Source organism: Magnolia sinica, chromosome 10 (genome assembly GCF_029962835.1).
Source record: "Magnolia sinica isolate HGM2019 chromosome 10, MsV1, whole genome shotgun sequence".
In the NCBI taxonomy this organism is placed as follows: Eukaryota; Viridiplantae; Streptophyta; class Magnoliopsida; order Magnoliales; family Magnoliaceae; genus Magnolia; species Magnolia sinica.
In genome coordinates this window covers 33,196,294-33,213,192 of record NC_080582.1, presented here as the reverse complement: position 1 = coordinate 33,213,192, position 16,899 = coordinate 33,196,294, and positions in this window count along the sequence as shown.

Here is a 16,899-nt window from a genome sequence, read left to right as displayed (position 1 = left end):
TCCAATCCAACCTAATCCTTTCAAAATTGCATGGGACGTGTTTGGTTTGAGGGATTGGAAGGGATGAGAAGGTTTAATCCCAGGATTGGCCGGGCGCACCAAACAGATTGGAAATAGCAATCCAGGGATATAGCAATCCCATGGATCTCCAGACAATCCACTGACAACACCATTATTACCTAGAAATCCATGCCATCCACCCTAATACCATTCAATCCCTCCCAATCCACCCGGCCAAACGGGCCCTTAGGAGTTTCAACACCCGGTCAAGCGTTTGAGTATCCATAGGTGGTAAAATTCCACTAGTGTGAGTGTGTGGGGGTGTGTGAAAAAAAAAAAACAAATCATTTTAATTTAGGAGATATGCTTGTTGAATACATGAACAAAGAAATGAATTAAAAGATAAAAAAATATTTTTATTTACTTATATATACATATTTATATAATTATGTATTAGAGAAAAATGTAAGGGAGAAAAAGTTCTCACAGTGTAAAAAAAATAAAAACCTTCGGCAGTCTGTGGTTTTTTTTTTAACTGTGTTGCATGTGTGGGTCCAATCATGAGGTTTGTGTTATATCCAAACCGTTCATCTATTTGGCGAGCTCATATTAAGGCTTGAGACGAAAAATAAAATAGATCTAGCTATCAAGTGGACCACACTGTAAAAGGCAGTGGGGAATTGAACGTCTATCATTGAAACCCTTTCAGGGGTTACAAAAGTTTTTGATCATTCTGAAATTTGTTTTTCCTCTTCATCCAGGTCTTTGTGACCCTATGAATGAACTTAGATGGGGAGGATTTCTCGCAAACATCACAGTGGGCTCCACCTGAGTTTCCAATGGTTGACGCTCATTCAACACTGTTTCCTGTAATGTGGTACATTTGAGACTTGGATATACCTCATTTTTGGTCTCATACCATAAAATGATCTCAACAAATATATGGACGGCATGGATGAAAAGCAAACATCATGGTGAGGCCCACGTACCACTGACTATCCGTCGTGGGCGGGTGGCAGGAGGCGTACCCAATCCGTTTCCGTGAAACAGAGGTTTCCGTGAAAAGAAGGGGTATTTTCGTCCTGAAATTTGTTGTCCGTACGAGGAGGTCCAACTGCGTGTTCTAAGTTTGTATTGTTTCAAGAATATCCAATGGATAAAAGGTGGGGTCCACAGTCGTAAATTTCTTCAATTTAGCGCATGAACCCAAGCAGATCAAAATCTCTGATGGACTACACCACATGAAAACAGTCGGATTAAACACACACCGTTAAAAACCTCCTACGGCCCACCGGAATGTTTATTTGCCATTAAACTTATTCATCAGGTTACACAAACATAGATGAAGAGAGCACAAATATAGATTGGATCCAGAATTTTTCGTGGCCTATGAGAAGTTTTTTAACGGTAGGCATTCAATCAACCACCATTTCTTGCAGTGGGTTCACCTACATTTGAATCTGCCTTCCCTTTTTTTTTTTTTCTGTTCATGCTCTAAAATAAGCTGAAAAACAAATAGGCAACATGGATATAATACATACACATCATGTTGGGTCCACTGACCACCGTCTTGCTACCAGGAGCATTAGTATGCAATCTGTATCCATGGCATATAAACATTTGGCAATTCCTACGGAAAACTAACGGTGGGCGTTGCGTCCAAACTGTTTTCTTTGGTGTGGCCTACTTGATCTTTGATGATCATAATTTTACGTTTAGATTGTGTACCCAATGGATGGTGTGTATCTCATTGAAGTTACACCCATACCTCTCAGTCCGCCAAAACAACCGGTGAGCCTAGACAGGCTTAGGGATCCACCTCGGTCATGGATCAGTGACTGTGGGGTTCACCGTGATGTATGTGCCTTACATCGATTCCATCCATCTATTTTGAAAGCCCATTTGAGACCATGATCCAAAAAATGAATCAGATCCAAATCTCAGGTGGACTATATCAAAGAAAAAAAATGGTGATTAACTATTAAAATCTTCTTGTGGGCCACAAAAGTTTTGGATCAAGCTGATATTTGTGTGGTCCTTTCATCCCGGACCTTGTGACCTTATCAACAGGTTGGATGGAAAATAAACATTCCGATTGCCTCCAACTTTTAACTATGGGTATTCAGTGGTGGTTATTTCCTACGGTATGGTCCACTTGAGTTTTGGATCTGACTTCATCTTCTGGATCATGCTTTAAAATGAGATATCACAACGATTGGGCAATGTGGATGTAAGTCAAATAAATCACACTGGCCCAATAGTAAGGGATCGACCGACTTTCGTAGATACGCCGCGTCCCATGGTTACCGAGTGCATCTTGGCTGTGATAAGGGACCAGCCCGTGGGTTGCACTGTGACCATAGGGCCCACCTCGTATGCATTAATCTATATCCACACTGTTCATGTATTTTGCCAGATTATTTCAGGGCATTGTCTTAAAAATGAAGTAGACAAAAATTTCAAGTGGACCACACAACAAAAAATAATGGTCATTGAATGCCCACCATTAAAAACTTCCACCGTAATGTTTATTGACTGTCGACCTGTTGAGAAGATTATACAGACTTGGATGAAAGGAAAAGAGAAAATATAAGCTTGATCCAAAACTTGTGGCCTATAAAAGATTTTAATGATCAATAATTATTGTTTCCTGTTATGTGGTCCACTTGAATGCATTGCTTCAGTTTTAGGGCCATGTCCTAGAATAATATGGAAAAACAAATGTACGACATGAACATAGAATGCATACGTTGAGGTGGGCTATGGCCACGTCCCACCCACATAGCTGGTTTGGCGTTGCAGCCCAGTTGCCCTTGGAGATATGGCTGGGATGATTCCCCTCTACTGAGGTAGGTACTGTTGGGTCTTATGTGGGCCTGCCATGATGAACGTGTTATATCCACTTCTAGCTTATTTTGTGGAATGAGTCCAAAAAAACAAAGGTGGATCTAAATCTTAAGTGGACCACACCATAGAAAATAAAATTAGTGGTGGTTGAAGCCACTATTAAAATTTTCATAAATGACATAAAAGTATTTGATGAAGCTGATATTTTTCTCTCCATCCATGTCTGTTTGTCTTGATGGATTGGTTGGGTGACAGATAAAAATTGTAGTGGCCTTATAAAGTTTTTAATAATAACCATTCAATCATCATTATTTCCCATGGCTCCCTACACTTGAATTGAGATCTACCTCATTTTTAAGATCAAGCTTTAAAACAACCTAGTAGAATGAACGGGCAAAATGATAAAACACATGCATCATGGTGAGGCCTACGACCACAAACTACCGATTGTTATCCAGCTTGTCAATGGATTAGTTACCCCGTGAGAATTACCCAGCACAGCCTGAAAGGGGCACATGAGATGTACCTATGCTGGAACCATGTGGGATCCATGAAGATTTCCTTGACAAGTCCACCATGTATTTTGAGAACATGCTTGGTGCAACGTATTAGATGGTATTTGATGGGATTAAATTGAAAAAATCACTTTTTGCAAATATTGTTGATGTTTGGTTATTACTTTTGTTAGGGTTAGATTAAGGCTTTGGAAACCATATAGGATGGAAATTTGAATTCAGGAGATTCTCCCAGTCCCACTTGATTTACCACAGCTGGAGTGAGGAATTCAAGAGGGAGAGAAAATTGGAAGCTAATTGCGTGGCCACGTATTATCCCCACCAAGTTTTGTGGGCCCCAACATGACATACATATATATTATATCTGTTGGGGGAAAATTTGACTAGTCCATAGGTCAGATTATGGAATGGACCATCTCTACTTAACCAGCATAAGCCCAGTGAAACCCAAGCTTGATAAGGCGTCTACGTCCAAAAACAGGTCAACCTTTAAGGTAATCGAGGCAACTGTAAGGACACTCAAAGAACACGATAATAAGCCCATTCGGATAAACCGTGTTATGACCTAATGGGTCAATTACAGATTGACCATTGGTCGGATATAGGTCGACCTTATATCTACTCCAGATCAGTCACTGTCCGATCATAGATCGGTCATAATTCATCCATTGGACGGCCATAGATCTAACAACATACGGTCACAGGTCAAGGGACATCCCAGGACAAGGTCAATGACCATTAGCGCCTAGCTAAAGGTAAAAAATGATCCTCCAGCCCGATTATTGGTCAAAGATGGTGAATGCTGATCTATCGAGAAGGTCAGAGTCGCTCATTCCCAAGCCATCACCCGCCTAGCCTAAATCTGAGCCGCGGATTCAAAGAACCTCCTATAATCCCGAAGATCTCTCCCCAAATCCTCAGGGGATAAGATCAAATCCCGATAACGTCGGAATCCGGTAATCTCGTGAAGATCTCAGATCCGAAAGGATCTCCAAGATATTGGGACGAGTCCTCATACGTTGGACTTCATTCCCTATATATATATATATAGGTATCCCCAACCATCAAAGGTACGTACACTATAACCCTAACATTCAACTGGTGCCTCTTTTCTGGAGATCTTACCCTATAAAAAGACCACGTTCCCGACTTAGGCATCGGAGAGTCCCCTGCACTAGCCAGGGTCTCCTTTATTTCTCTTTTACTTGTGTGTAGGTGCAAGAGAGTCAATCGCGGAAGGTCTGTCGAAAAACTGCATTAACAGTTTGGCGCCGTCTGTGAGAACGACGTTCTAAGCCATTCTCAACTCTACCAGCAACATCTACAATGGCCAGGGGAAAGAAGAAAGCCCAATCCCCTCCAGTGGCAATTTCGATCACAACCTTACCTACGACTAGTCACACCCCGGAACCGCTAGAGCGGCCAAGGCAGCCTAAGCCACAAGCGAGCCATCAAGGTTCCTCCTTTGGCTCGGGTAGACGTGGTTTGTGGACTCATGATAAGAATGGTCAAATGAACAACCTCGAAAGAGAGGTTGAGGATATCAGATCAGATTTGGGCTGCATGATGAGATCATTAGAACAAATTCAACCTCAAGATGCACCGAGGACTGACGGTCCATCCCGACCTTCCTGTGTGCATGCCGAGCAACGACCGGATTATTATCCCTCCCAGCCTACTGGCGTGCCGATTGCTCCTCAGCCGAGCCAGCAGTATACCTCGACCCCACTTGTCCCATCTCACGTGTCCGAGACCGTACCTTTGCCTGCCTCCGACCTACGTTATCAGATAGATCAGAGAAGGCGTAGTAGGGCCCTGGTCGAGGCCACTACCGAGAGTAGGGAACCGTGGAGAGTCGAGTTGAAGAGCTTGAGGGATCAGATCGGCAATATGCAACAAACATACTGAGCTAACGCGACGATGATCACAATGGAGGAAACTGAGTCTCCATTCACTGCCGAGATTCTGCAAGCACGACCACCAGACAAGTTTCGATTGCCTCAGATCATGCCCTTCAAAGGGAATACCGACCCATCAGAACACATGGAATCCTTCTGTATCTATATGAAACTCCATGATGCTTTTGATGTAGTCATGTGTCGAGCCTTCTCCTTTAACTCTGGCTGACGCTGCTCGACTATGGTTTAAGCAATTAAAGCCGAGATCCATCAGTTCATTCTTCGAGCTCAGCCAAGCTTTCATCACAAACTTCATCGGAGGAAAAAAGAAACTCAAAGCCCTCACTCATCTTCTTCATATAATCCAAAAAAAAAAAGGCGAACTCCTGACATCAAGCGCTTCAAGCTAGAAACACTATAAGTTCGGAAACATTCGGACGAGACCGCCTTGAATGCCATCATGAGCGGGCTAAGAGATAAACATTTCCTCTTCTCTCTGGATAAGAACCCTCCTGCCACTCTGGCTGAGTTTCTGAACAGATCGCAAAAGTATGCTAACGCTGAGGAATCCTGGATATTACAGGATGTTGCCCAAAGCAAAAATCCTCTAGCTAAAGAGTAGATGAAGGTCAAGCCTAGTTCAACCAATAAGAAGAGAAAGGACGATCGATCTCAAGACGACAGAAAATCGAACAAACGGCCCGACTGTATGTTCAAGACTTACACTCCTCTGACCAAGACGCTGGAACAAGTCTTAATGGAGATCAAGGACAAGCATCCTCTTTGTTGGCTGGATAAGTTGAAGTCTAACACTGACAAAAGAAGCAAAAACAAGTTATGTCTCTTCCACCGAGATCATGGATATAACACGAGCGATTTCTTTGACCTCAAACTAGAAATCTTGGCATTTATTCCCAGTGGTCATCTCGGAGACTATGTCGACAACATAGGAGATCGAACCAAGGCCGCTGAGGAACAACCGATTAACAATCAGCCAACTAGAGAAATCCACAATCTTTGGAGGCCACGGAAGAGGAGGCGACTCAAATAATGCTCGAAAAGTGCATGCTAGGAGTATTAGTCGTCCTGAGGAAGAAGTTCTGCTCTTCGGTCAACCTTTGAAAGAGCAAAAGATGGAAAAATATAGCATAACCTTCACTGAAGAGGACACCCGAGGTATCCACCTCCCCCATGACGATGCACTGGTAATCACTTTAACCATCGCCAGCCGAAAAGTATTTTGGATCCTTATCAACACAGGATCATCAGCGGATGTGCTCTTCGTTTAAGCTTTCGACAAAATGGGAATTGGTCGGTCTCTATTTCAACCTATCAAAACTCCATTAGTCGGTTTCTCGGGCAGACAAGTCAAGCCCGAAGGAGCCATCCAACTCCCCCTCTCAGCCGAGGAGGGTCAAAATCAAACCATCAAGATGGTCGATTTCCTCATGGTCGACCAACCATCTGTCTATAATGCCATCCTCGGACGACCATCGTTGTACCTCTTGCGAGTTGTGGTAACAACCTACCACTTGGCGATAAAATTCCCGACTAAGCAAGGAGTTGGGATCATTAAAGGCAATCAACATGACGCTCAACAATGCTATTCGATGGCATTGAGAGCCCCGTGAGAAGCAAGAACCATCGAATCTCTGGATCCACGTGAAGAATCTCAAGAGAGAGTCTAACCCATGGAAGACCTCATTCCGATCCCCCTGGGCGAGTCCGATCCCTCTAAACCGTCCAATTAGGATCGTCCTTGACATCACCATTACATAATAAGATGGTTGCCCTCCCCCGATGCTACGTCGATGTTTTCGCCAGGTCCCATGAAGATATGCATGGAATTGATCCTGTCATCATCATGCATTAACTGAACATCGATCCATCGTCTCGATCAATTCGACAAAAGTGACGTGCCCTTGGTCCTGAAAGGTATGCCGTGGTCGAAGAAAAGGTCAGTAGGCTCCTCAAAGCTGGTTCCATCGAAGAAATCTACTACCTGGACTGGGTGGCCAACATTGTATTAGTTAAAAAAGCTAACGGGAAGTGGCGGGTCTATGTAGACTACAAAAATTTGAACAGAGCTTGTCATAAGGATAGCTTCCCTCTTCCCAGAATCGATCAGTTAGTTGACAGTACAGCAGGTTATGATTGCTTAGCTTTATGGATGCATATCTATGATACAATCAGATTGTAATGCATTTTAACAATAAATCTAAGACTACTTTTATCACCGATAAAGATCTTTATTGTTACCATGTGATGCCCTTCGGTTCAAAAAATGCAGGAGCGACCTATCAGCGGTTGGTCATTGTAAGTGCTATAGTTTTTATCCCTGTCTGTTGTCAAATTTGTGATGATAAAATCACTGTTATGTTATATATAACTTGCTTAAGTGAAGCTCTCTCAAAGATCAACATTCAAGAACAAGCTAAGCTCACATCAAGCAAAGCTCACAAGTACAAGGATCAATCTTGAATGAAAGAACTGCTTACAAGACAAGACTCAAGATCTTGAATGAAAGAACTGCTCACAAGACAAGACTCAAGCTGCAAGACTTCAAGAAAAGTTCAAGGCAGTTTGTACACTTTCAAGATTGAACTACATCAAGGTTTGATCTACATCAAGATTACAAGGCTCATACTTCTAGGTCACTTGTTCCTAATGTTTCAATGTCCATACTTCATGATTGAGGTTTGATTGACCATAGGTTGACCTTAGAAGTAGGTCATTTCGGATACATAAACCGAATGTTTATTTTACATGTGATTGGTCTGTTCTTCGACTAGTCCTAGGTCTTCTTCGACTAGTCCTAGACTTGCTTCGACCAGTCTAAGATATTCCTCGACCAGTCATGAGTTTGTTACAAATTCCGGATAAAATCTGTTAGCCTTCGACTAGTCCAGGAATCTGTTCGACCAGTCGTAAGAACAGTGTCGACTGATCTTCGACCAGTCGTAAAACCTTCGACTCGAAGTCCAGCGATGGTTTACAGGACCTACGACCAGTCAAAGGAAACCTACAACCAGTCGTAGGTGACCCACGACCAGTCGTAGAACGGTCAGAGCATATCCCGCCGGATTTTTTAAATATCTGTTGTTACTTCAACTAGTCGAAGAGCACTCTAGACCAGTCGAAGACCCGATCTTCTCACTTATAAATAGTGCACGAATCTCAGAAGAAATCATCGAATTAATTAAAGTATTCAAGCCAATCTTCGTCGAACTTCTGAGAGATAATTCTGTGCTCCATCTAAGCTAAGTGTGCTTATTTAATATTCTTCTTTCCTTAGCTTTATTTTAATTGATTTTGTTTCTGCTATTCCAATCTGATTTGAAAAGAGGAATTGTTATTCCCTTTCTTTGGAATCAAAATCAATTAAGGCAAGCCCTATTTGGTTTAATTTAAAATCTATTAGAACTAGAACCATTGTAATCGAGTATTGGACATTGAACTTGGACATTCAATCATCTACTTTGATTTGGTTCTACCGGGCTGCTACAACGAAGAAGATATTCAGGTATTTTACATATTGTAAATCCCTTTCTATTTTGGTTTCTTTCAAGATTTGCCAGAAAAATCTTGTTATATTGGTTATCTGAGGAGAGCCAGGAAAACTCAGAAGTGGAGGTTTTTTTTTAATTGTGTAAGCCCACATACAAAGACACAATTGTAAGGGTTTTGGGTGAACCTGGGAAAACCTATTTTTAGTGAACGCTAATATCCCCTGTGTGAGGATATTAGGAGTGGAGTAGCTTTTTGTGTGGCTGTTGTTTAACAGTTGGTGAACACACAGGCGAACCACTATGAACCCTTGTGCTTGATTGATTTATTCTTCTAATTTTTAATTATTCTTTTGTGGGATGTATGTATGGTGGTGAATGTTGTAATTATTTAATTCAAGCTTTGTGAGAATGTTGTAATAGCTTAGAATTTATTTTCTGCTATTCCTTTATCGCTTGATTTTCAATTTCATTTGAAAGTTGTTCCAGCAAGGTTGCCCTGCCATTTTTATGGTGTATGGCTGTCCCTAGAACAATACATTTTTAATTACAAGTTATTTCAATTCAGTTTATATTTATTTTTGTATTCCTCTTCGATTTGAGACTTGATACAAAGATCTTTCTAGAAATAAGGTTGTCCTACCATAAACTCTGTTTTTGGTGTAAGGTTGTCCTTAGAACAACGTTTGTATCAACCTCTCAAGATCTGAATTTTGAGGTCATTTTAATTTACTGCATTGTTATTCACTTTGGCTATCATATTCTTTATTATTCTGCTGTTATAAGTTTTTATTTGGCATTGGCCGATTCACCCCCCCTCTAGGACATATAGCTTGGCCTTTTCAGTCAATAAGATGTTCGTCCGCCAAATATGGCAGACTATGGAAGTTATATCGATAACATGCTCGTCAAAAGCATCGCAGCTATAGACCATGTAACCGACTTAGAGGAAATGTTCCTCGTCCTTCGAAAATACCTAATGAAATTAAATCTGAGCAAGTACGCTTTTGGCATCAGCTCGAGCAAATTCCTCAATTTTTTGGTTAGCCAACGAGGGATCGAGGCAGATCCAGAGAAAATTAAGGCCCTACTTGACATGCAATCACCAAAGACAATCAAATACATACAGAGGCTTACTAAAAGAGTAACAGCCCTCAACCACTTCGTGTCTTGAGCTACGGATAAGTGTCTCCCCTTCTTCAAATAGTTGAAGGGGAGACAGATAGTAGATTGGACCGAAGAATGTGAGGCGGCCTTCCATCTGCTCAAGCAATACCTAGGATGACCGCCCTTACTTTCTAAACCTGAGCTAAGAGAGACTCTGTTGCTATACATGGCTGTATCCGATGCAGCAGTAAGCTCGACATTGATTAGAGAGCATGAGGGAAAATAGTTCCCAGTCTACTACATTAGTAAAGCCTTAGTCCCTGCAGAGATAAGATGCCCCACATTGGAAAAGCTGGCTTTGGCATTAGTGATCTCTTCCCAACGCCTACGGACGTATTTCCAAGCTCACTTAATTATTGTTCTAACCGACCAACCACTATAATAAGTCCTCAAAAAACCCAAAGCCTCAGGTCGGCTAACTAAGTGGGCGATTGAATTAAGTGAGTTCAACATAAAATACTAGTCATGGGCCGCGATCAAGGGTCAAGTAATGGCCGACTTCATCGTTGAGTTAACTTGTTCTCCCGAGCAAGATCCGATCACTGACCGAGCTACAACAGATCTACGTAGGTCGAAACTCGCCTCAGACATCATTAAACCGTCTGACTCCCAGGCAATACCTGACCCACTTAGGTGGACGCTCTACATTGATGGCTCATCCAACTCTAAGACAAGCGAGGCCGGGATAGTCCTGAAAACTCTTGACCATACGTGCATATAGTATGCCTTGAGATTTAGATTTCAAGCCTCCAACAATACTACAGAATACGAGGCCTTGCTTGTCGGACCCAAATTGGAAGGAAACATGAGGGCTCAACACCTTAAAGTTTTTAGCGACTCACAATTGGTCATCAACTAAATAACCGATGCTTATCAAGCTAAAAAAGAATGCATGAAAGCCTACCTCCAAAAAGCCAAAGAATTAATTATTAAGTTTTAGAAATGCAGTGTCGCCCTAATCCCATGGGTCGAGAACTCAAAAGTTAACATGTTGGAAAAACTCGCTACAACAAACGAAGATCAAACCTCGAGGTCCATCCTGATCGAAATCCTAGCCAAACTGAGCATTAATGAAGCCAAGCTTACGGCCGTGCTTCTAGTCAACTTGGATGGATTCAATCATCAAATACCTCGAGAATGGCGAGCTATCTGAAGATTAGATAGAAGCACGATGAATGAAGACTAAAGCTGCCCGATTACCATACTCAACGGTATACTTTATAAGAAAGGATTTTACCTTCCTTACCTGAGATGTGCTTGACCAAAGGAAAAAAATATATCTTTTGGGAAATCCATGATGGAATCTGCGGGAACTACTCTGGAGGACGAGCGTTAGCGCACAAGGTCATTCATCAGGGTTACTACTGACGAACCATCTAGCATAGCGCATGGAACTCGTCCAGAGATGCAAAAAATGTCAAAGATTCGCCAGTATACCTTGACAACCCCCGGAAGAGCTCACCCCAATGCCGGGCTATGGCCATTCGCTTAGTGGGGAATCGATATTATCGGTCCACTCCCCATGGGTAAAGGTCAAACCAAGTTCATCGTTGTGGCCGTCGACTACTTCACCAAATGGGCAAAAACAAAACCATTAACGAAGATAACCGAGCAAAAGATCACAAACTTCGTTTGGAAGAATATCATATGCAGGTTTGGAATTCCTCAGACTATCGTCTCCGACAATGGCCAACAGTTCGATAACAAACAGTACCGGGAGATGTGTAAGAACCTCGAAATTTGTAATGTCTACTCTTCACCACGACATCCATAAGTGAATGGACAGGTCGAAGCAGTTAATAAGATCATCAAGCATCACCTCCGTACTAATCTCGAGGATGTTAAAGGAGCGTGGGCTGAAGAACTCCTGAAAGTTCTTTGGGCATATCAAACTACTACCCAAACAGCTACTGGAGAGACCCCTTTTGCCTTAACATATGAAGTAGAGGCAGTCATTCCCGTAAAGATCGGACTGCATACAGCCCAAATAGATTCATTCGACGAACAAACCAATACCAAGCTTATGGCCCTTCTCCTCGACCTCTTAGAAGAGCAAAGGGAACTACCTTGGACTCGAACTGTCATTCTCCAACAGCAGGTATCACGCTTCTATAATGTGCGGGTGAAGGTTAGAAGATTTCGAGTCTGAGACTCAGTTCTTCGAAGGACGTTCTAGAATACTAAGGAGATAGGATTAGGAACCTTAGGTCCGAACTGGGAAGGACCCTATGTGGTTTCAAGCATAAGCCGACCTGGTTCATATCAACTAGAGGACTTAGCTGGACAACTACTCCCGCACCCTTGGAACGCTGAACATTTAAAGATCTATTACCCTTAAATTGGGTCAGTACAACGTTCATTATGTATTTAATTTTGAGTTGCATTAATAAAATGTTAGCATGTTATCCGATCAATTCCTGACTAAGATCTGATGACTGGGCGATCTAGATCAAATCAATGACTGACTAAGGTTTAATGAACAAGCAATCTTGATCCAATCAATGACTGAGCTACATCCGAACCAACTGCTTTAGACAAGTTTCAACAAATCTCTGCATAATATATGACTAATGCTCAAGTTACAACTTAGGCTCAGTTTGATACACTCATGTGAAGTAAAAAATGATCTACTTAGCTCAGAAATACAGAATTTAAGACACAAAAGTATTTTTCATTGATTACATCAGTAATGTCCTAGAAAAATACATGTACACTAATCTACAAATGGCTAAGTATTGAGCACCGAAAAGGCATAGGCAAGTAACACTTGAAGTGCTCGAAGCTTAAAAAGGTGCGAATGAGGTGTGCTTGAAGTGCTTGAAGCTTAAAAAAAAAAGGAAAGGTAGAGCAGGATGGAGGAAATACTGCTTTGCAAAACCTGACCATCAGACCTTAGAAGGTTACTCGGGAGTCACTTCAGAAGCTGCCTTAGGGAGTTGCTTTATCGCCTGACCCATCAGAACTTGACTCTGCCTCATCAAAAGCAGAGAGATTGAGCTCTCGAAAAGTCTACCTCATCGCCCTCGCTCACTCCACGTAACCTTGGCGGAAGAGGTTATCCCTCTCGTCCAGGCATGGCTGAGATGTTTCGAACTCAGGGACAACCTCTTTCCGAACCATGGCGATCGCAGCCTTGGTCTCCTTCCTCAGCTTCTCCAGCTTCGCCTTGGTCTCGACAAGTCGAGCATGGCATTCTTCATGCAAGCCCTTGGCTTCCTTCAGGCATGCGACTACCTCGACCTTCTCAGTGAAAGACGCTTCAAGAGCCGTCTTCGTAGCCTGCAGCTCAGCTTCAGAGTGAGCCACCTGTTGCTCGGCCACCTTCGCCTGAGTCTGCATCCGAGAAAACTTAGCGCGCGCCCTCAATATGCACGGGGCAAACTACAAGAAAAAAGAAGGAGTAAGGACAAGTAACATAAAAATGGAATTCAAATCAGCTTCGGACGAGGTACTTACTCCGAGGAAGGTCATTGACATGTCCCCAAGAATCTTGTCCATGGGAGAGTCGAACAAACCGACGTACTCCTCTTCGACCATATGAGTCTACCCATGGGAGGATCTCCTCCACAGTCTTGCGAAGGGTCCCTCGCCTCTCTTCCTCCTCGTTCGTCGTCGTGGTCGTCGACTACTTCACCAAATTGGCAGAAACAGAACCATTAACGAAGATAACTGAGCAAAAGATCACAGACTTTATTTGGAAGAATATCATATGCAGGTTTGGAATTCCTCGGACTATCATCTTCGACAATGGGAAACAATTAGATAACAAACAGTACCAGGAGATGTGTAAGAACCTCGAAATTCGCAATGTCTACTCTTCACCACGACATCCACAAGCGAATGGACAGGTCGAAGCAGTCAATAAGATCATCAAGCATCATCTCCGTACCAAACTCGAGGATGTTAAAGGAGCATGGGCCGAAGAACTCCCAAAAGTTCTTTGGGCGTATCAAACTACTACCCAAACAGCTGCCGGAGAGCCCCCTTTTGCCTTAACATATGGAGTACAGGCAGTCATTCCCGTAAAGATCGGACTGCATACAGCCCGAATAGATTCATTTGATGAACAAACCAATACTAAGCTTATAACCCTTAGCCTCGACCTCCTAGAAGAGCAAAGGGAACTAGCTCGGACTTGGACTGTCATTCGCCAACAGCAGGTATTATGCTTTTATAACACGCAGGTGAAGGTCAGAAGATTTCGAGTCGGAGACTTAGTTCTTCGAAGGACGTTCCAGAATACCAAGGAGATAGGGTCAGGAAACTTAAGTCCAAACTGGGAAGGACCTTATGTGGTTTCAAGCACAAGCCGACCTGGTTCATATCGACTAGAGGACTTAGCTGGACAATTACTCCCGCACCCTTGGAACGCCGAACATTTGAAGATTTATTACCCTTAAATTGTGTCGGTACAACGTTCATTATGTATTCAATTCTGAATTGTATTAATAAAATGTAAGTACGTTATCTGGATCAATTCCCGACTAAGATCTAATGATTGGGCGATCTAGATCAGATCAACGACCGACCAAGGTTTAATGAATGAGCGATCTTGATCCGATCAACGACTGAGCTACGTTCGAACTAACTGGTTTAGATAAGTTTCAGCAAATCTCCGCACAATATCTAACTGATGCCCGAGTTACAACTTAAGCTTAGTCTGATACACTCATGTGAAGTAAAAAAACTATCTACTTAGCTCAGAAATTCGGAATTCAAGACACAGAAGTATTTTTCATTGATAAAGGCCCAAAGGGCGTGATTACATCAGTAATATCCTAGAAAAATACATGTACACCGATCTACAAATGGCTTAGTATTAAGAACCAAAAAGGCACAGGCAAGCAGCACTTGAAGTGCTCAAAGCTTAAAAAGGTGTGGATGAGGTGCGCTTGAAGTGCTTGAAGCCCAAAAAAAGGGAAAGGTAGAGCAGGATGAAGAAAATACTGCTTTGCAAAACCTGAGCATCAAACCTCAGAAGGTTACTCGGGAGTCACCTCAGAAGTCGCCTCAGGAGTTGCTTCGTCACTCGACCCATTAGAAATTGACTCTACCTCATCAAAAGCAGAGAGATCGAGCTCTGGGAAAGTCTGCCTTATCGCTCTCGCACACTCAGCGTAACCTTGGCGGAAGAGATTATCCCTCTTGTCCAGGAATGCCTGAGACGTTCGAACTCTTGTACAGTCTCTTTTTGAGCCATGGCAATCATAGCTGTAAGACCCTACCCCGAGTATGCATTTCGTTTCCTTAGGTCTCGCGGTCCTACCGGTTGAATCCCGGTGACCCACGACCTACGGATAGTGTTTGCGGTCATCCTTAAGTCTAGTCACGTAGACCCGACTCAGATCGACTCGAAAGCTATGCCATTACGACCGCATTTGCGCCGCGGTTCCAACGCCCCGTCTCGTGTGTGAATCCGTCATGTGCATCTTATGTTATTGACCCATCAATTCTTGACAACTCATCATGCATGGGGCCCACTTGATAGGGGCCCACACAATTTTTCATGGTGGGTCCCACCTAGGTGCTCTTTTCTAGGGAACTTACACACCTAACCTAACCTAACCTAGAGTAGCTAGCTAGAGAGGCTATCATTAGCCTTGGTTACCACCTACAAGACTCATCATGGGTTTCTCTCTTTTCTAGCAAGAGAAATCATTTCTTCCCTATACCTCTCTCTCTCTCTCTCTCTCTCTCTCTCTCTCTCTCTCTCTCCCTCTCATTCTCTCATTCTCACACTCCTTAGCAATGGATGTCCCATCCCTCTTTTCCTAATTTCAGCCCTTTCTTCCTTCTCTCCCCCACCATCTAACCACTAAGAACCCATCTCCAACTTCAAAGACCCCCCTTTTGAAGAATAGAACCTAGATCTTGAGTTTTGGAGTCATCTATTCAAGGTGGGTGCTTCACTAACATTCTTCACCTCTTCTTCTTATTCCCTTTCTTTTCTTCTTTCTTTTACATGCATGGAAGCATGTAGGGCCCACCAATCCATGGTGGAGGCCCTACATGACTCCTAGGATGAAGGCTAAGGGCCTAAATCCTACATAACCCATTCCATAGTAGGCCATTTTCCATGGACCCACCATGATGATTTCCTCTTATTTCTTGCATCTCATGCGCCATATAGGCCTTTACATGCATGTAGGAAAAAACTCCTACCATCCAGTAATTTATTTTAATGTATCTTGCCATGCATGTAACTCATATGAATAATGATGGTGTGCATTGTGTGCGGGTGGCCCGTTAGTGGCGGGATCACCCACCTATGGCCGATTCTTGCTCCTTTTCTCTTCCCTTTCTCTGTATTTTCTTCTATGTATGCTGATGAGGCGTGGCCCACCAAAGTAGGTTAGCACCTCCCAGGCCGCAAGTAAGGTGGACGTCCAAGCCCACTTGATTAGGCGTCCAAGCCCAACCATGCATCCATGGTTTGGGTGACCTCTAAATCACACCTTTCATGGAGGTTTGGGTGAACTTATGGGCCTGAAATTTTGTTGACATATCAAGGTGGACCTCACATGTTGAATCAGGGCTATGGGTCCTTTGATTATATTGTATGGGCCAAACTATGAACAACACATGTTGCTGTCCAGATTTCAGCCCAGTTGGATTATGTGTTTTGGGTTGATGTTTAGATTTATTTTCGGGCCCCTTTCACCCCAAATTTCTTTAGGGCTTTTGTAGTGCGTGGACCCTACTTTGATGTGGTATGGGACTCACACCCTATCTCCCATGATTGAGGCCCATGTGTTGGGCCAAAGATGGCTAACTGTTCAGAATTTTCTGGACAGTTTAACAATACTATATGACAAAAATCACTATGTTTACCTAACTTTCTAGAAGAAGTGGGCCACCCCAGAGGACCTCACTTGTTGTCCAGATGTAGGACCACCCTTTCCACAAAATTTTCAAGGGTTTGGGTAGGTCTAGGGCCACTCCATAAGGTCCCAAACATAGGGACAG